Source organism: Leguminivora glycinivorella, chromosome 8, assembly GCF_023078275.1.
Source record: "Leguminivora glycinivorella isolate SPB_JAAS2020 chromosome 8, LegGlyc_1.1, whole genome shotgun sequence".
NCBI classification, from domain to species: Eukaryota; Metazoa; Arthropoda; class Insecta; order Lepidoptera; family Tortricidae; genus Leguminivora; species Leguminivora glycinivorella.
Window position 1 is genome coordinate 24,418,860 of NC_062978.1, and position 22,897 is coordinate 24,441,756.

A 22,897-nucleotide genomic window follows, 5' to 3' on the forward strand; every position below is an offset into this window, starting at 1 on the left:
ATATTTGTGAATCTCAATGGCTTCTCTTACCAATCTCGGTATGTAGTGGCGTTCCGTCGAAATTACCTTAGGACTATGCAACTCGATCCAATGATTTGCACCCGACTCAATGAGATGTTGAGCAATAGCAGACTTGCGAGTATCGTTCTTTTTGACTGCAGCAATGTGTTCTTTAATTCTGCATCAAAAAGGTAATCACGGTCTGTATCCCGGTCAATATAAGTCTCACAAAATTTAAATTTGGAAAAAAAATTGACACAGTGGACCAATTTCCATCAAAAATGACTAAGAACTTCCAACTAATTCAGTTTTTAAATAAAAAAATCTAATTCAAAGTCGGTTTTATCCGTTTGGGAGCTACGATGCAATAGATAGATACACACACAGGCAGACAGACAAACAAACATACAGACACACACCGCAAACTTATAACACCCGTGTGGCGTGTAATCTATAAGACAGAGCATGGGTTCACGTAGATAGAAATAAAGATCAATCTCAGTTCTAAACAAAACTAAAATTAGGTACAAAATTTGTACAAACTGCTAAATGAGTTCATTCCATTACATTTCGTCTTAAGATCACTCATTAAATAAACTACGGCAAAGATATCATCCTAATAGCCAATCGTGAGCGAGGTGTCATTAAAACCACTTTGCTTAATTACCTAATTGGGGCGCGAGGTGAAAAGTACTTAAAGCTGTGAGTGGAATGACAGGAAGCGTATAATGACAGTCAAGGTACATATAATAAATTCAGACAATGTGCCAAAAACAGGTCTCCACAACCTTAACGAATAAGCAATAAAGACGTGTATACATAATTTTGGAACTTTGTTCGGATCTATATTTTACCTTGACTGTACAGGTGACGTCAAAGACTGTGTAGAGATTTGAACGTTGCTCTTTTGTAATAAGATTTCGATTGGATTTTGGCTGTTCTTAAAACTGGCGCCCAACGTGGGGCCGAGATTTTATGATATACATCTATTTAAATACATAAATACATACTTATGTTACACAACATTATGAATTTAAAGTCAAAGAAGGCAAAATAAAGTCGTCGTCGTTTGAGCATCCGTCCGTAGAGCAGGTGAAGTCACATTTTACCTGAGCTGAGAAAACATGAATTTTAGTTTATTATTGCTTCTGAGATATGGATATGACTGACAGACTACAAATGTTTATTGACAATGTTCTACAAAGTGGAATAATGTTGCTCTTTTGCCACGAACATCTGCAAAATGTTGACTGCATAAAAATACAATCTAGCTTCATACGTGGCTTTCCTCCTTATTATTATTATTTGTTTCTCCGTTTTTATTCTCCGTTATAGCATAAGTAGTTTCAATATATTTAGTAATGTGACAGACGTTCCTTTTGTACCTTTGTGGTAGGTAATCCTAAAAAGGGACAAATTCTAGTTTTATGTAAGAAAAATTGTTTTGTTTCTATTATCTTTATTGCAAATAACATATTGTAGGTAAAATTCTGCTGTTCAAATATTCGGCGGCCGGATACCGAATATTCGGCCGACGGTTGGGCCGAATATATATCGAATATATATGTCGAGTAGCTCACAATATAGGTACATATAACGTCTGTTTCGTCATATGTCTGTGGCTAGTTTTCTAAAACTAAAAGCCTAACATAGATCTGTCAGACTATACCTGCAGTGCGGAGGCTTCGCGTGAAAAATGCACTGCAATGTGAATGCACTCTATTCGCCACCTGAATGCATTTTAGATCTCTAAATATGACCTTGAATTAATAAAAGAATAATATAGGGTGCATTGGGGTAATTTCGAAGCACAGAAATGCTCGGGTAATTCCAAAAGGGGAATCTTGATATGATGGAAATAATGCTGATTTTACGTGATTTTCGAAATAAGACGACTTTCGAAATTACCCCAATGCACCCTATTTAGCAATGCACGCCGTCTAATTTAAATTGACATGACATAAACGTCATGACGTATATAATGACGATTAGGTAATGACTGTTGACTTAGATTGGTAAAACTCTAGTTAGGTAAAGAAGATTAGTAGAGCCAAAATAGACAACAGAAACTACAAAAAACGAATAGCAATTAAAATAATTGTGTTATGTATAGAGGACACAGTTCAGAGTGGCTAGCCGAATGGCACAATCGCTCACGAAACGCTCACGAAACGAAGCGCTAGTAGATATCTATCTCTATCGCGCTTGCGTATTGGCGCGACAGAGCCAGCGGCGTATCGCTTTCGTTTGGCGTCGGAGAAATGCCATTCGGCTACGGGGCCAGATAAGAAAGCACATCAAATATTTTATATTTTATGTTGTGTAGGTAAATTACATATTTAATGATATTGAGTTTCATATTATCTTTTTTCTTCTGTGACAATATGATATGTTTTCTCTGAAGAAGAACGACGTATTATTAAGCAATAATATAATTTATTGAAATTAATTTCCATAGAGTACCTAGTCTGTTCATATTCTTTGATGAATACTTTTGCATGTTAAATTGTATCTTGTTATTTAATGCATGTTAATTATAAGATGTAATGTTTTGAAAAGAAGTTGCCCGCCGAGTTTCTTGCCGGTCCCATAGTCGATACCCCCCTCCCAACTGAGGGGGGACTGAAATCTTCTCGAGGCTGAGGCGTAGGGTTAGAGCCGGCGTAGCTTTATTTGACGTTCATATGCGCACTGTAATATGCCTACTTGAAAAATAAATATTTCATTTTCATTTTCATTTCAACATATTCTACAGATTGAAATGGCTAGTCCAGCGTTGGTCCCTATTGTACACTGAGAGAAAATACAACCAGTTTTCATGTTCATTCAACAAGTTTTTGGTTAAAATAGCGCCTTAGTGCTCTTTGGTTCAAACAACAAGCTACTTGTCATTTGAATCGGCAATATATTTGAATCAACAAGTCGATTTTATAAAAACAACATGACACATATTGTTTTAAACATACGTTTGGCTGATTCAAACGGATAAACCGCAACAAGTCGACTTTGTTAAATTCACAATGCAAATTTCTCTCAGTGTACCATAACACAATTGTGACAACAGAAAAAAACACTGACAAAATTAAAACACCGAATTAGACCGATGAAACATGGCTAAAAACACTCCCGACTTTCTCAGCTTTCAGATAAAAAAAAACTAAATCTAAATCGGTTCGGGAGCTACGATGCCACAGACAGACACACACACAGACAGACAGACAAACAGACAAACAGACAGATAGACAGACAGACAGACAGACAGACAGACGGACAGACGGACAGACAGACAGACAGACAGACAGACAGTCAGACAAACAGACAGACACGTCAAACTTATAACACCCCATCGTTTTTGCGTCGGGGGTTAAAAACGGTTTGGTCCAACGTTGGTCCCTATTGACCCATAACACAATTATGACAACATTACAAAAACAGAGCGTTTCATTCGCGTGCAGCTGTAGTTTTAAATATCACAAAACGACTCTACACGCTACGTGCACGCTCGAGGATACACAGATTACGTAAAGTATACAGATACGTCACTTTATTTTAATAAAAGTATGGGAGCAGTTTCGTTTTCTTTCAACCCCTTATTATGAGTAGTTTCATGTGCTCTGCCTACCCCTTCATGGGACACAGGCGTGATTGTATGTATTTATGTAAGTATGGGAGCGATGCTATAATCTCAGTATTGCGTATCTAGTGCCGTTATGGTACACAGGTATCTTTTTAAGATACTCCAAGCCGTATGTGTAATTTATGAGTTTTATTTATTATAAATGGGCTTACTCTTGACCACAGACTAGCCAAAGGCAAAGACGTGGTCAAATAACTGAAAAAATATTACTTTTTGTAAAACTCCGTAGCTCAGTAGGTAGTACCGTCCTGACCGGTGCTAGGCTGGAAGGCGCCGTAAGCTCTTAAGGCCCACTTGCATCAATCACTTAACTCTTGGTTAGTGGGCTGTCATCTGTCAAATTCCATATAAAATGGTGGGTTAACCCTCGGGTTAACCCTCCATTTTCGCTGGTGCAAGTGGCCCTAAGACAGTGTATTAGCCACGGAGGCAAAATCCATAAGGTGGCAGGTTCGAGACCTGCCAGAAGTAAACATTTTCGATTAATCTTTTAATTCGCTTTGTTGTGGATGCAAAAGTTTCTGTTTGATAATTTTTTTTAGTGAAATATCTCCTTAACAAAATAATCTGCGTAGAGCGTCCACTCGCTAAGTGCAACTCAGCTCTAGTGTAAGAAATGTGTGCGACGCGTTTTGTAATACACGTCATAATAAGCAAGCGGGACAGCGCTATACAAGTATACAGCTATCTCGCTCGCACAGTGTGCTAATAACGTAAAGTTTCATATCGTAAAGTGCCTTTGGAGCGGTTCCAGCGCCCTGTCACTGTAATTAAGGGTTGTGTGAAGTTGTGCGTGGGATACGGCCCGGTTCTATCTATATATACGTCTAAATATAACATATAGATACTAAATCGAGTATGTCAATGTCAAAACTGATTCAAAAAAATATATTTTTTAGCACGAATATATCCGATCCATATAGTGTTTGGAGATAATTTCTAAGACATTCTTAAATTCGAATGTAGCAATTAGAAACTGAATGTTAGGGTCAACTGAACATTACAATCCAATACAATTTTTGTGAGTACTTGCTAAACAAACACTACAAAAAATGACATTTTTGGCCCGAATGGAACGCTTTTACTGCAAAAGTGGCGCCATCTGTATCAGCAAATTATGTATATCCGAGTAATGGCTACTTTCCTCTATACAGTCATATTAAAATTGTCTGTGTAGGTATTATAGTTACAGAGATATAAGCCGCCGCGCCATAACATTTTTCGTTACACCTGGTTTTCGGTCCGGTCACTCTACTACGGGTTTTTAAAGACGTTCACCTAACGTTTCACGTCAAAACGTAATCACTGTAACTAAACCAGAATTTTATATTGCGTTTTTATTTTGATGAGGGTTAAAATTTCCCCACCCTCTTTCCTCCCGTGGGTATCGTAGAAGTCGACTATGGAATACAGATTAAATTGTCGCGTAGGCGATAGGCTGGCAACCTGTCACTGCAATGTCACACTTTTGTTTTCTTTCAACCCCTTATTTATCAAGAGTGGCACTGAAACTTGAGTAGTTTCATGTGATCTACCTACCACTAATAAAAAATGCCCCAAGCTACTTCGGGTTTGTTTCGAAATTAAAAGGTTTTTGGTCCAGAAGGCCTATTATTCCGTGACTGAATTAATGACTTAATAATATAATTAAAAAAAAGATCATTGTTTGATATTTATGTAATTAATTGACATTTTTATTTTCTTATCTAGTATTTTAAGAGTAATAATGATGACAAATGTATATAGCTGTAATATATTAACGTATGCTTAATACTAATAAAGATGAATATGAATACGGATATGAATATGAACACCCCTTTATGGGATACATGCATGTATGTACCTTAGTTGTACTTAATTTTAATTTGTGACAAACCATTTACTCTATTACTAGTCTTTGATTTGTAGCTGAAAATAAATTGTCCCATAAACAAGCAACTTTATCGATGTCTCCATTTTCTGTAACGAGTTTCTGCCGGAGCACCAGCCAAATGACCCTTCGCGATGTTTCGAAAATGCGTTACTTCAGCCCGGGTCGTTAGACGGCTTTATTTGGACCGATAAAATTGGTGGTTGAGAAAGGATTTCTACTGGTTTTCACATTGGTAACTAGTTGATAACATGGATCAATGACAATAGTGAGCTTGTAATGAATAACCTAACCACAAAATTTAATAAGAGTTTTGAATGATTCACGGTTATTTTCATTAGACTTATATTGACCGGGATATAGACCGTGATTACCTTTTTGATTTTTGTCGAGCTCCCGATATTTCGACGCAGTTGCATGCATCATGATCACGGAAAACTGACGAAGGCGGGTGGATGTTAAAGTTGCATAGACAGCGCGCGATCTACCCTCCTTCGCGCGCGTCGGCTGCGTTCACTTTCAGCGTTACCACTGGTCGCATTCACACTCGATGTTCTGTCCAAACACACTACACTCACAGTGTCACTACGTTTGTTCAATTCTGACTTCACCGGTTTTTTACACAAACAAATCACTGGATTCCATACATTAGATAGTTTGAAGCCATCCTCACGATTGAAATTTTTATATTTGTGAATCTCAATGGCTTCTCTTACCAATCTCGGTATGTAGTGGCGTTCCGTCGAAATTACCTTAGGACTATGCAACTCGATCCAATGATTTGCACCCGACTCAATGAGATGTTGAGCAATAGCAGACTTGCGAGTATCGTTCTTTTTGACTGCAGCAATGTGTTCTTTAATTCTGCATCAAAAAGGTAATCACGGTCTATATCCCGGTCAATATAAGTCTCACAAAATTTAAATTTGGAAAAAAAATTGACACAGTGGACCAATTTCCATCAAAAATGACTAAGAACTTCCAACTAATTCAGTTTTTAAATAAAAAAAATCTAATTCAAAGTCGGTTTTATCCGTTTGGGAGCTACGATGCAATAGATAGATACACACACAGGCAGACAGACAAACAAACATACAGACACACACCGCAAACTTATAACACCCGTGTGGCGTGTAATCTATATAGACGGAGAGCTGGCAGGATTTTGGAGTAGGTCCTTGAGGCAACCTGGAAAGGTGCTCAGATGCTTCTCTGATCATAGCCAACATCAGGTCTGCAAGTCTGGCAGCTGGGGAGCGGGGCTTTATCGAGCTATGAATTTTTAAAGATTTAATTTTTTGAGGCCCAAAAAAGGTGTTTGAGGCAACCTGGAATTATTAAAAAGTGAAAATAGAGTTCCTCAGAAGTCGCATAGTATTTATGCCAGATCATTTGGCCGGGTCCTTCACCGTGCCAGAACGGTACAAAGTGGTAAAAAAATAATTCCAAAAAAGGTTCTTGAGGCAGTCTGTCATTTTTACCAGTGAAAGATGAGGGTCTAAATAGCCATGGAAAAATAATGCCATGACATGAGGTGGGGTCCGTACCCTGCCATTCGATCTTGAAAGTAATTTTTTTAGTTTTTCGTAAATAACTCGTAAACGGTGGCCCACAGCAAAAAAATATGTTAAACAGAAAATATCTACATAAAATTTCCTACAAGAAAGGTTATGTACGTTTTTTCGATAGGATCAATATATAAACGGATAATTTAGTAAGAAAGTTTTTTTTAATCGATTACATGCTCCGTTTTTCGTCAATACCTCGTAAACGGTGGCCCATAGCAAAAAATTATGTTAAACAGAAAATATCTACATAAAATTTCCTATAAGAAAGGTTATATAACTTTTTTCGCTAGGATCAATTTTTTAGTTGGAAAGTATTTTTAAATAGATATTTGAGCCGTTTTTTGTTGATAACTCAAAAACGGTGGCTCACAGTCAAAAATAATGTTAGACAGAATTAATCTACATAATATTTTCTACAAGAACGGTTCTATAAGATTTTTCGCTAGGATCAATATTTTAGTTGGAAAGTATTTTTGAATAGATTTCATGGGCCGTTTTTTGTTAATAACTCTAAATCGGTGGCTCACAGCCAAAACTAATGTTTCACAGAATTAATCTTCATAATATTTCCTACAAGAGAGATTCTATAATATTTTTCGCTAGGATCAATATTTTAGTTGGAAAGTATTTTTCGAACTTCCCGGACCGCCGGCGAGTCGATCAGGGACGCTCCGGGCCTTAGGCCCTACGCGGAGCTCGGCCTTCGGCCTTCGCTCGGCTCCGAAGCTCCACCGTTACGCTTGTTTAAGACACTTTTGTAAGGAAATTGTATGGGAGCACTTTATGCCCGCAGTGAAATTACTTGGATTTGGCCCGGGTGGGAGCCTAAAGGCGAGCTCCGTTCCTGCGGCCCTCCGCGGGGTCGGCCTTCGGCCTCCCACCCTGAAGCTCGCCCTTCGAGCTCGCGAAAATACTTGAAAAATTTATTTTGCCATAACGGCGGCCATCTTGGATTTTCGAAAAATTTTTTTTGACATTTGTATTCTAGGGGCCCATACCTCTCCGCATGCAAAATTTCAGCGCGCTCGGACCAACTTGAAAAAAAAAAGTCGGCCATTTTGAATTTTTTTGATGCAACTTTTTTCTACTCGGGCTCCTGTATGACATTTGATCGAGCACCCCCCGGCTATCTCTTACGGTTTAAAAGTTGCCATACAAAAAAAGTGGAAATTTTTTTCACATTTGTAGCATTTTTCAAAAAAAATTTATATCATTCTAATCTAGACCCTAGAGAGATTCTATGACCAAAATCTGAGCACTCTAGGAGGATAAACTTGAAAAATCGACAAAAAAAAAGTCGGCCATTTTGAAAAAATAAAATGGCGGCTTCAAAAACTACCCAGGTTCCTCTATGACATTTGGTCGAGCACCTCCCCAATATCTCCCCCCGTTTAGCCAGGCCGTCCAACATTTTTTGACCCAAGAGTCGCAGACCAGATTCCATATTTTTACCACACGTCTCCCCGCTCCCTCTATACAAAGACACTTCGACCGTCGAAATCGGTTTAGTCGTTCTCCAGATATAAGGAGAGGTTAGAAATCAGTGGGGTTGCAGCTATATATAAGACCGTATGCCTGTTTGCCACCCACGGGATCAAGATTTGTTAAGTCGCAGTATACAGCATTTCTCGGAACTATCTAGCTACTTACGAAAGCAAGGAGCGCCGGACGATCGAACGCAAGTACGTTGTCTACGAGCGCTCGGCGCAGACTGAGCGGGCCCGTATCAACAGTGTATTTTATTCGAATTTTAGGTGCTTTAAAAAAATGTAATAAATCTTAAAATGTCAAACTATGATTACCTCGTACAGCACGGGGAGCATGGTCGCGCGATAGACGATAAAATAGCAGGCCGTCCATCGCACTATTTGTAAATGCGATATCCGGACGGCCTGATATTTTTTCGTCTATCGCGCGACCATGCTTCCCGTGCTGGATATAAGAAATAGGATTGTGATTTGTGATCATTTATTACCCCAAATAACATATTTAACAGCACAATCACGATTCTAAACGAGTGATCCCACTACGAAATTTGAAAACGTCTACCGAAAAAACTGATTTGTTTTAAGTATAAAAAGACATATTTTAAAATATTATATTATGATTAACTAGCTTAAGATATGTTCTTTTAGAAACATTATCAGTTTTTTAATAATCACTTAAGTATAGTTTCATTATAGTTTTGAATGAAAAATGTTACATTTTGCAAAAAACGCTCTTCTTTAGGAATAAGGCCTCTTAACCTTGGTTGATTCCGTTTCGCGCTACTTAGATAGAGGGATGCAGGTGGACGTGCTGTACTTTGATTTCAAAAAAGCCTTTGATCGCGTAGATAACGACGTACTCTTAAGCAAATTATGCAGCATTGGTTTCTCGCCTAAACTGCTTTGCCTTTTTGCTAGTTATCTACGTGATAGACGGCAATATGTGCAGCACGGATGCTTTGTGTCGAGTGCCTACCCCACCCGTTCCGGGGTCAGTCAGGGCTCTATTCTGGGTCCTCTGCTCTTTGGTGTTATGGTCAATGATCTGGCCTTGGTGCCTAAGCATGCGCAATGCCTACTCTATGCTGACGACCTGAAACTAATTTACAGGGTCCAGGAAGATTCTGACTTACAATCTTTACAAAGTGATATTGATCGGGTTTATGAATTGAGTCTTGTAAACAAACTTCTGAAACTTCAGTTCAATGTTGGCAACTGTGCGGTTATGTTTTAGATTCCCACCTTAACTTTCATGAGCACATGACAATGCTTGCTGCAGACTGTTACCGCAGGCTTGGGTTTGTTGTCCGCAACGCCAAAGAATTTGACAATCCCAGGGACATAAAGCTTCTTTATACTGCCCTGGTGAAAAGTAAGCTTGAGACAGCCTCAGCCGTTTGGAATCCCCATGAAGCGCCCTACATCCTGCTGCTCGAAAAGGTCCAAAAAACATTTTTGCGTTTCTTTTATAAAAAAATGTACGGGTATTACCGATTCTTGTACCCAACAAAATTCCTTTTGGGGACGTTGGGTTTCTTCTCGTTAGAAGTTAGGCGTAATGTCGTGCTGATGTCTGTTGCATGTGGTATTTTGAAGGGGGAGTCAGATTGCCCGGTTTTAGTATCCTAGCTGGTCCGTCTATTTGTTCTCTCTGTGACGAAATATGCTTTTCGTGAATGTAGGCACCCCCTACTGTCGGTGCCGGCCGCTCGAACCGTGTTTTGCCGCAAGTAACCGCTAGTTCGTGCACTGCAAATAGTGAATGAGTTTTTAGACGTGGCACCTAATGTTGATATTCTTGCGAGCAGATGGGCGTTTATACGCGTTTATATCGCATTATACTCTAATTTGCTTCTGACATACGCATTATACAATAGTAGGGCAATTTTCACGTCACTGAATTGTGCGGCTGTTCTCATGATAAAACCTAACGTCTTGTTAGCCTTCTTGCAAATGCTTATGATGTGATCGTGCATGTTGAGCTTAGTATCCAACCCAATACCAAGATCTTGGATGGCGGAAACGTGTTCCAGCGGAACGCCAGAAAGATGGTAGCTCGCTGTGATCGGGTTTTTTGACCTAGTAAATGTGATGGCTTTACATTTTTTAGCGTTAAGCTCCAGCTTGTTCTTAGCGCTCCACCGTGACACTGTATCCACCATCTGCTGGAGAAAGTCGCAGTCCAAGGAACTATCTATTGGCAACATTAACTTGAGATCGTCAGCAAAGAGGAGAAAATGCGCCCCAACAATACTACTGCAAAGGTCGTTTACCATAATAAGAAACTGTGTCGGACCCAAGTTGCTCCCCTGGCTAACTCCCGAACGCGTATAATATTCTCAAGACCGGAAGTTCGACATTTGCACGTATTGGCTACGATCTTTCAAGTAATTAGCAAAAAACGACAAGAGCTTTGGGGTGAAACCGAGTGCTGCAAATTTCTGCAGTAGTACGTCATTGTCGACCAAGTCGAATGCCTTTTTGAAATCGAAGTATATCGCATCTACTTGGTGGTGCGAGTCCATCTTTTCCAACATGTAATCAAAAAAACAGATATGGTTCGTGGCAGTAGACCGGGCTATACGAGCGTCATGTTTTGATTTTGCTGTTTATTTAATATTTAATTTTGTGTTACTTGTTGTAATGTTTATTTAAAATTCACGGTGCTTTAGCTTTGTATACTGTCATACTGTGTAATTTTCTTTGTGTAAATAAATAAATAAATCTATTTAAATATTATTGATCCTAGCGAAAAAACGTACAAAACTTTTATTGTAGCAAATTTTATGTTTGTTATTCCCGTTGAAGATTGATTTAGCTGTGGACCACCGTTTTCGAGTTATTTGCAAAAAACGGCTCGTGTAATCTATTTAAAATACTGTCCTACTAAAATATTGATCCTAACGAAAAATCTTACATAACGTTTCTTGTAGCAAATATTATATAGATTATTTCTGTTTAATATTATTTCTGGTAATGGGGCACCGTTTTTGATGTTAGTAACAAAAAGCGGCCCATGTAATCTATTTCAAAATACTTTCCAACTAAAATATTGATCCTAGCGAAAAAACGTATAGAACCTTTCTTATAGGAAATTTTATGTAGATTTTATTCTCGTGAACATTTTATTCAGCTGTGGGCCACCGTTTACGAGGTATTTACAAAAAACGGCCCATGAAATCTATTTAAAAATATTTTCCAACTAAAATATTGATCCTAGCGAAAAATCTTATAGAAACTTTCTTGTAGGAAATATTATGACGATTAATTCTGTATACCGTATTTTTTGCTGTGAGCCACCGTTTTTGAGTTATCAACAAAAAGCGGCCCATTTTAAAATACTTTCCAACTAAAATATTGATTCTAGCGAAAAAACGTATACGTAGAACCTTTCTTGTAGGAAATCTTATGTAGATTTTTTTCTCGTGAACATTTTATTTAGCTGTAGGTCACCTTTTACGAGGTATTTACAAAAAACGGCCCATGAAATTTATTTAAAAATAATTTCCAACTAAAATATTGATTCTAGCGAAAAATGTTATAGAACCTTTCTTGTAGGAAATATTATGTAGATTAATTTTGTGTAACATTAGTTTTGGCTGTGAGCCACCGATTTCGAGTTATTAACAAAAAACGGCCCATGTAATCTATTTAAAAATACTTTCCAACTAAAATATTGATTCTAGCGAAAAAACGTATAGAACCTTTCTTGTAGGAAATATTATGTAGATTAATTCTGTCTAACATTATTTTTGGCTGTGAGCCACCGTTTTTGAGTTATCAACAAAAAACGGCCCAAATATCTATTTAAAAATACTTTCCAACTAAAAAATTGATCCTAGCGAAAAAAGTTATGTAACCTTTCTTATAGGAAATTTTATGTAGATATTTTCTGTTTAACATAATTTTTTGATGTGGGCCACCGTTTACGAGGTATTGACGAAAAACGGAGCATGTAATCGATTAAAAAAAACTTTCTTACTAAATTATCCATTTATATATTGATCCTATCGAAAAAACGTACATAACCTTTCTTGTAGGAAATTTTATGTAGATATTTTCTGTTTAACATATTTTTTTGCTGTGGGCCACCGTTTACGAGTTATTTACGAAAAACTAAAAAAATTACTTTCAAGATCGAATGGCAGAGTACGGACCCCACCTCATGTCATGGCCTTATTTTTCCATGGCTATTTAGACCCTCATCCTTCATTGGTAAAAATGACAGACTGCCTCAAGAACCTTTTTTGGAATTTTTTTTTTTACCACTTTGTACCGTTCTGGCACGGTGAAGGACCCGGCCAAATGATCTGGCATAAATACTATGCAACTTCTGAGGAACTCTATTTTCACTTTTTAATAATTCCAGGTTGCCTCAAACACCTTTTTTGGGCCTCAAAAAATTAAATCTTTAAAAATTCATAGCTCGATAAAGCCCCGCTCCCCAGCTGCCAGACTTGCAGACCTGATGTTGGCTATGATCAGAGAAGCATCTGAGCACCTTTCCAGGTTGCCTCAAGGACCTACTCCAAAATCCTGCCAGCTCTTGGACCAATAAGACAGAGCATGGGTTCACGTAGATAGAAATAAAGATCAATCTCAGTTCTAAACAAAACTAAAATTAGGTACAAAATTTGTACAAACTGCTAAATGAGTTCATTCCATTACATTTCGTCTTAAGATCACTCATTAAATAAACTACGGCAAAGATATCATCCTAATAGCCAATCGTGAGCGAGGTGTCATTAAAACCACTTTGCTTAATTACCTAATTGGGGCGCGAGGTGAAAAGTACTTAAAGCTGTGAGTGGAATGACAGGAAGCGTATAATGACAGTCAAGGTACATATAATAAATGCAGACAATGTGCCAAAAACAGGTCTCCACAACCTTAACGAATAAGCAATAAAGACGTGTATACATAATTTTGGAACTTTGTTCGGATCTATATTTTACCTTGACTGTACAGGTGACGTCAAAGACTGTGTAGAGATTTGAACGTTGCTCTTTTGTAATAAGATTTCGATTGGATTTTGGCTGTTCTTAAAACTGGCGCCCAACGTGGGGCCGAGATTTTATGATACATCTATTTAAATACATACTTATGTTACACAACATTATGAATTTAAAGTCAAAGAAGGCAAAATAAAGTCGTCGTCGTTTGAGCATCCTTCCGTAGAGCAGGTGAAGTCACATTTTACCTGAGCTGAGAAAACATGAATTTTAGTTTATTATTGCTTCTGAGATATGGATATGACTGACAGACTACAAATGTTTATTGACAATGTTCTACAAAGTGGAATAATGTTGCTCTTTTGCCACGAACATCTGCAAAATGTTGGCTGCATAAAAATACAATCTAGCTTCATACGTGGCTTTCCTCCTTATTATTATTATTTGTTTCTCCGTTTTTAAACTCTCGGGTCTTTCGAGCCCGGTCATTTATAAGGCGTGCGTGGGGATATAGATCCAACACGTAGAGAGCGCTTGGAGATATTTGATGTCATGTAGAACGCCTGCTGGAACCCATTCACGGGTACATATAGATACCCGTGAACCGGTTTCAGCAGGCATTGGAAACTATTGTCAATAAAATGGAAAGAATAGATCAGGTCTATGGGTTGAAGTTTGGATGAGTTATGAAAATTGGCTATTGCAAAGGTCCGGACACCTACCATAACATTGCGTTAACAAGTTATCGAGGCAGGCGGTGACTCGCCACTCGGTAGATGGGCACCTGATTTTATTATTATGACTTTTATTTATCTTCCTTCTTAAGTTAGGTTTTGTACAATATGAGTATAAAAGTAAAATAAAAATAACACTTACAAAACAATATAAAACATATAAACACATTATAAAAAACCTAACCTAGGGTGCCGCCAGCAGCGGGGCAGGACCCAAGCTGCCGGTGGTTAGGGCCGCAGAGAGAGGAACCGTCGGACTATGCGCGCCGTGTCGAAGATCACCGCCTTCTGCATCTGGCCCTTGATCCATCCACCTAGCGAGAGTCTCTTAAGATGGTGGTCGAGACTCTTCGCTATGAGACCATTCGCTGAAACGACTATCGGAACAATGATCGTTGAATCAACATCCCACATGGCGGTTATCTCGTGAGCCAAGTCTAGGTACTTACTGGACTTGTCCTTCTCGGCTTTCACGAGATTCTCATCATGGGGGATTGTGATGTCAACGAGCACGGCCCGGCGTTGCAGTCGATCTATTATCACAATGTCAGGCTTATTGGCTACAATAGTCCTGTCAGTGATAATAGATCGATCCCAATAGAGCGTGGTACGACCATTTTCGAGAACTGGCGCAGGTAAGTACTTGTAATACGGTACTTCGCGGTCCACAAGGCTGTATTGAAGAGCAAGTTGCTGGTGAATGATCCTGGCTACGAGATTATGTCTGTGCAGGTACTCGCCGTTAGCAAGATGAGAACAATTGTTAGGATCATTAGGTTTTAATTCCCTTGCAGTTAGGCGCAATTACAATGTCTTAGTTACAGCGTGTGGATTTTTACGCGGCGATACAGACTGTCCCGAACTCATAGAAAGAATTGTCAAACTTAGTGTTCCATTTGTGCCCAAAAATCTATTAAGACCGCGAAAGCACAACCTTTTAGCAGCCCCAATTACACGAACTGTAGCGCATAGAAATTCACCAGCTGTGCGGGCTCTAAATCAGTTGAACTCGTTTCTGTCATGGGCTCCAGAATGTGATGTGTTTGCAAGCAGATGGATGATTGTGTATCAAATGTGTCTGCGGTATTGTGAGGTGATGGACGAAAGGTGATCGTATTTTATATATATTATGTTTGTTTCTTTTGTTAATCACCTAATAATATCTAAACTGAATTGTACAGTGCTTTGGTTTCGACTGTAATGCTGTAAATTATGTTTACAATAAATAAAAATAAAAATAAAAAAAAAAAAACAACCGGAAATAATATGCCTGAGTGACTCTCCGGGACGGCGGCATGCCCGACAAATGTCGACCGTACCGTCCTTCAGGATATATTTCCGGTAGTTGTTCGTCATCATAACTTCGTCCGCAATTGCACAGGCAAAACCCTCGGTTTCTCCGAAGAGGTCCCCGAATCGTAACCAGTTCACCGATGCGAGCAGATGTACATCGGGTCCCGTGAGGGCCTTGTAGAACCGCCCGTGTAGCTGCTTGCTCTCCCATACCGCCTTGCGGTCCGCAGTACTTAGTACCACAGGTTTGCGCCAGTTCTCTTTCGCCAAGGAGAGCGGCGTGAGGTTTCCGTCTACTGCCACCACATCACGATTATTATTATTATTATTCAATTATAGGCGAGCAGCTATTCAGCTGATGAGCCTATGTCACACATTTGCATTTGCATGCTTAAAGTTTTTTGTGTTCCTTTCAACAGATATTCTGATAAATTTTCCCTTAATGTATGAAGTATAAAGATCCTTTTAACTTTGAACGCCACATAAATCCTTCCGCAAAAAAACTGTAACGGACTTAGATTGCTGGCAAGGCCGTTCCGAAACCAATAAAACCTAACAGCACATGTACAACATATGAAATACGTGACAATGCGAACGCTTTACGACTAGAAATAAATATAGCGGGGCGTTTGTCGCGACTTGTTTCAGAACGTGCGCGGGCAGCCGGCCTAGCCGAATGACAACCGTTGACGCTAAAGTCGCCGTCAATAAAAGTTGCGAACAATGTAAACAAACCTGTAGTCAAAATTTCGAACTGTGTTTAGTTTCCTTTATAACTCGTCAAATACTGGCTAAACACTGTCATTAGTCAATGTGCATCACATGATGATCCTAAAACAACCAAAGAGTGCTAGAATACAGATATTACATTGACTGGTATGTTTACATTGTTCGCAATTTCTATTGACGGCAACTTTAGACGAAAAATACAAACGTTTACTCAGCAAGTAGACCACAAGGGCTCTTTTACTCGTCAATAGCTACAATACATGAAATATACAAATATACATACGTTTACATTATTATATGAGATAACCTAACCACAAAATTAAAATTTTGAAAAATCCCCCGACAGCCACATAGTGGACCGATCTTCATGAAACATGGCTAAGAACACTCCCGACTAACTCAGCTTTCAAACAAAAAGAAACTAAATCCAAATCGGTTTATCCGTCCGGGAGCTACGATGCCACAGACAGACACACACACAGATAGACATACAGATAGCCACGTAAAACTTATAACACCCCGTCGTTTTTGCTTAGGGGGTTAAAAAAATATATAATAAAGATAGCGATATTACCGTAAGCGTTTGTGCATTTGGCTACGTGCCCAGAAGTGCCTATTTCGGAACAGTTTTATGGAGATCCTTGGAGATTTGTCAATGTTTTTACAAAAGGTGGAGTGCTATAGGTTAATCCTATGTGCCAACTCATTTCTTGACATTATTGGAAATAAATAGGTATGGTTTCATACATACAAAGCAACAAAATTTGGAAAGAATATTTTTTCATGTATGTGAATAGATCATCTCATGTCATATTTCGATCAATTGAAATAAAACCTCAACAAATTACGTATTTGAACCTTCCTCAAAATTTATTGAAGGTATTCTGAAAAGCGTATAAAACCGTAATCACAGAATATATAATAGTACAAGTACAGAAGGCCCACTGCTTTGATGTCCTCGAAATGCCGCCTTTTTAAATGCCTACAAAACTCTTACAAAGAAACGAGCCGCACGTGCGCGGCGTCCGGCGATAGGGTTGCCTATGGATTAAATCGAATTAATAATCAGATAAAATGTCATACTATTATATTCAAGACTTGGGTACTTTCTATAGGTAAATATAGCCTCACTGAACTTTTCTGTGGGATTCAATTAATAGTAGATCTGTGTAAGAATGCCCTATGGTAATAATTTTTTTCATAATGTTTATTTAACCAATCATTATTAGCCATCCCACACGCGGACATCATATATTAACATCATATATCATATATTAAAATAAGTGGTTCAACATAAATGGTGGAGGGTAGAATAATTTTTCTGCCAACAAACTGCTGTGCAGTTTGGCAGATAAGTACAAAACTTGTTGTAATTTTTTTTTTTTCTTTGTTTATAACGAAATAAAAAAAAAAAAAAACCTCAAAAAAAAACTCGCGACGTAAAGTACCTAACAATACTAACAATGTGCGAACGTGCGTTCCGTAAAAACGCCCACCCCTGATTAGGCCGCGAACTCGCGGCCGCCAGCATGTACTTGTAGCGCGGCGATAGGATCGCGGAGTGAGCCGCCCCTGCCGTAATCAAGTTTTTGAGTTTATCGCGAACACACGTTTGTGTGTGTTCGTGATCGATCACACACAGACAGATGCGGGGTGAACTTTGTGTTATAAGGTGCAGTAGTATATATTGTTCTGGTAACAAATCGCACAGTCCCTAGTATTTCTGTTAAACTTTCTGCTAAATGCTCCAGATAGAAAATACGAGGTGTAAATCCCATATCCCGATATTTCCTGTACAGGAGAAAGTTCCAGCTTCGCTAGTATTGTGAGTTTGAAACTTCTGGCGTGCAGCTTGTTTTCACGCCGTTGCATGGACAATATGTTTTGAGATAGGTGCATTTTCATATTAAAACAATTTAATATTAAGCACTTATTATTAAATCTGAATTAAATATCATACACTAAAGAAACGCACCGGACAAATAAAAAAAAATCAAAATCGAAATAGTATTTTATGCAACATGCGTTTAAAGGAGGTCAAAAAAGACGAGTGGCGTGGGTAACAATTTGAGGCGAAGCCGAAAATTGTTATTAAGACGCCACGAGTATTTTTTGACTCGGTTAATTATGAGACCAACGCTGAAATCGCCAAAAATACAGGGTGAAACATGGGTCATCTCAACACACATCTTTCTTTCTCATATCCTCATTATCATTTCACCCTGTATATCTAAGTATACAGGGTGAAACATGGGTCGTAAACAGAAATATGTGTTTCTTACTGTCTAACTTTAGCTTAAACATGTGGACGATATGAGGGGCAGAAATATGTACACATTGTTAGTTCATTATTTATTTTAAAAATGTTGTTAAATTACTGAGTCTCATGGTCACCCTAATTGCTACGTTAAACTGTCATAGACCTAGATAACATTCATCATCTAACCTCTTTGTATTGGCTGGTAAGAACCAAAAAAAATATTTATTGACAATGGCAAATTCAAAAGTCATAACATCAAGCAACGAATTTTTATTGAAAAGTAATAATTCTCGTTTACAATGCCGCCTGCGTATCCTTATACTTTTATTGAACGTTACGATATGATAAGATTTTACGCTCAAACTAATAGTACAGAGCAAACAAGACAAGCATTTAGCGAACGTTACCCAGAGTCACCAGTCCCGACACACAACCTGATTCGCAGTATGATTCATAATCTCCGGCAGTACGGACAGTTTACTGTTCCAGCGCACGCACAGGCCAGAGGAGGGCAGATGGCAGATTATTCGTCCGGAATACTTGCACAGGCGGATACGGAACTTCTTTAATAGAAATCCACAAGTGAGTACTAGACAAGCTGCCAGACGCTTTCGTGTAAACCAGATGTACGTGTGGCGTTTGCTTAATGCGTCTGGCCAACACCCGTTTCATTTTCAGCCCGTACAGGATCTCGTGTTAGCAGATTACGCAAAAAGGGTAGAATTTTGTCGGTGGTTGTTGCAAAACCAAGATACAAACATCTTATGGACCGACGAAGCGACATTTACGAGGATCGGACTTTTCAACCAACACAATGAACATTGGTGGAGCGAACACAACCCACAGGTTGTGCGAAAGAATGCGTATCAGGTGAGGTTCAGTGTGAATGTCTGGGCGGGTATCATCAATAATACAGTGATTGGCCCTCACTTTATTGAAGGGCGTCAGAATGGGGCGAACTATCTCCGTTTCCTACAGCAGGTACTCCCCGAATTGCTAGAAGGAGTGCCTGAGGAGGATTTAGTGAACTTACATTATCAGCAAGATGGAGCACCTGCTCATTTTCAACGTGACGTCCGTAATTACTTGGATAACGAATACCCCGAGCGCTGGATAGGCCGAAATGGACCCATACAATGGCCACCGCGTAGTCCTGACTTAACGCCTTTGGACTTTTACCTATGGGGTGAGATCAAGAGAAGGGTTTATGAACAGGTATCCGATACAGTGGCAGAGCTGCGTATTAAAATTATAGCCGCTTTTAACGAAGTAATAGCCGACCAATTCGTGCTGAGGAGAGTCAAAGACAACCACCGGAGACGGGCACAGTTGTGTAATGAATTAGGAGGCGATCATTTTGAACATTTATTAAAGTACGTGTAAAATTAGCGATCATTTTTTTTTTCAAAATAAAATATGGTAACAACCAATGCCAAGTGTGTTTACATTAAGTGCATAATGTAGGTTCTTGGAATACACAGATGATCTTGTTTGAGAGTCTAAGTAGGTACTCGATTGATAAAATAAATCTACATAACAGTAATTTTAAGTACATACACTTAAAGCTACAGTCTAGTCCCGGATAGGGTGACCATAAGGTTGGTATTTTTCCTATTTTAAATGAATATCAAATAAGTTTTATTGTTTGCTTAAAGAGTTAATGCAATGAATTTGCCTTAAAATACTGCAATAGAAACAAAAATTACTGTTCACGACCCATGTTTCACCCTGTATATCCACTTAAAAAATCACGTCAATTCTTCGCTCCGTTTTGCCGTGAAAGACGGACAAACAAACAGACACACACACTTTCCCATTTATAATATTAGTAAGTATTAAGTATGGATTCATTGAACAGATTTTCATATTGTAAATAAATCCCAGGTACTGTTTGTCTGGATTAAAATAATATATCTATTTGTTAAAATTTTGTTTTTAAACTCTTGGAATATGATTTTATTTCAATTATATTTTTCACTTGTTTAGTGTTTAACTTTAATATTGAAAGGTATTTGTTTACTGACATTGCTTAGTATGTATACTTAAATTATAACTTTGTACCTATAATTAGTTAGATAGTTTTTTAACACCATATTTTATTGTTATAAAAATAAATTAATTAAATGATTGAATGAATATTGAAAAAATTAAAACCTCAAGGTATCGCCTGATAAATAAATCCAGCTCTTGGACTATTGGATATGATGCGAAAGATTCAATTAAATACACTCGCGCGGATGGAGTCAATGCTTATTGGATGGCAGCGGACCAAATCTGGCCTTTTGGGGTTACAGCCGAGTGCGGGACTCAATGGGATATGGACAAATTTGGAACAGAAATAGTGAGGTCAGTTGTGAAAAAGTAAAATACATAATATGAGCATGTTTGTTTATCTGTCCATATATTGATAATAGGGATGACGACTACATAAAAAAATGGCATTCTGTTTAGTCCGTCAGTTAGACCGTCCAAAAATACTAAACACATATTTTTCGCTTTTTCTAATTAATGAAAAAATACAAAGATATAGAGCATCAAAGTTCCGGAGTGGGGGCTTGTGACGTCACTTCTAAGTAATAATTGTACCTAGGCGTGACGTCACGCGAAACTTCAACGCACTGTACCGTCGTCATTTTTCTTTTACAAAAAAAAAGAAAAAATACGTGTCTACAATCTTTTATAATCTAACTGACGGACTAATTAGTTTTTTTTAGTCGTCTCGCCTATTGAACTAGAGTTTAAAATTACATATTTCTGTAAAAATATAACGTCTTCTGACAACGTAAAATAATTATATTTTTCAGTACAGATTTTTTCAGTAGAGATTTTTGCTGAGGTCGAAACTTCAGAGGGCCAACTCTACCGAAACAGGTCGTACGATACACGTGCAATAAGGAAATTCGTAACTCGTGTCGATGTAAAACACTCCCTCCGGCCGTGAGTTAATTTATCGCCACTCGTTTTTATCTTCCTATTTTCCGCACTTGTACGGTAATGTACTTTTAATACACTGAATATACTAAAACGTAATTCTGGCGCCCAACGCGGGACTGTGTTTTAACTATTTGCTCGTATTACAAGGTCCCAACAAATTTTTCCTGAGTCAAATAAAGAGTTACAAACATCACAGCATAACCGCGTTACCATACAATATTTACCAATTTTAATTCGAGCCTTATTATTAAATGACTTTGCGTTAGCCTTCGATAGAACACTTGATTAATTCAAATACAAAAGCAAATGCCACTGTGTTTGGGTTTTTTCTGGAATTTATTTTATGGTGTTCTTATAAAGACTTTTAATATTGCTTTTAATATTACAAGCTTTATACGATCGCAAACAACTCAATCCTCCAATTTACTTTTTACCACAACATAAAAGTATCGTTTTCAATTCGATGTCAGTTGCTATTCCGTACAATACCTACTTATTTTAAATATTCGCCGTACATTTTACAGGCGATTCGTTACTAAACAGTACACGCTTTATAGTTCTAGTTACAAGTATAATTTATTTACCGTTCGCTGTTCAAAGTTTAACACTTATTATTTCCATTTTTCTTCCCAAACTGGAAATAGCACGGCAAAATAAATCAAACCCTACTTCGCAGGACAGGAAACACGTCTCGAGATGTAGTACTTAGTTCTACCTCATTGTGATTTATAGGTGAATATGTAGAGCTTGCTAATAATGGGGCGTTGTAATGAAATATTAAATATGGGACTTTTTTTTTTAAGTTGTCTACCACACTTTTTTTTTTGGATTTGGAAATTTGTATGTGGTTTTCACTCAGAATCACGACTGACGAGCTCTATAGGAGAATAGGAGAAAAAAAAATGTCCCAAGGTTTTTTCCTATTCCGTTACCATTTTTTCATACATTTTGTGTAGCGGTAACGGAATGGAAGGTTTGAAAGATGTATGGAAATCAGGATCGAAAGACCTCGCGATTCTGAGTGCGCTGAATCGCGTAAAAAAAACCCATGTTACAAAAAAAGGGGTGGATCACTTTGAAAAAAATGGCCCATATATGGTTGTACTCGACGGGCCATTAAAATATTGGCCGACTGAGATGGGAAGAACAATGTGGAGACCACAGTGATGTCGGTTGGCTTATGCAGTGAGTGCTGAGGGTGCAGCAGCTGCAGTCGCGCCGCTACGTGCACTTCAGCTCGTTTGTTGTGCGCGTGCCGCGGCCGCTGCAGGACAACATCGCGAGTGCAGACTTCTGGCCGAAGGGTGTAGTCTTTCGACGGTTCCGGGGCAACCTGCCGAATTCTACGCCCGGACAGACGACGCAACGAAGCCTCGACGTTACGTTGTCACCTAAATCTAGATTTTTTTTTTTTATACTACGTCGGTGGCAAA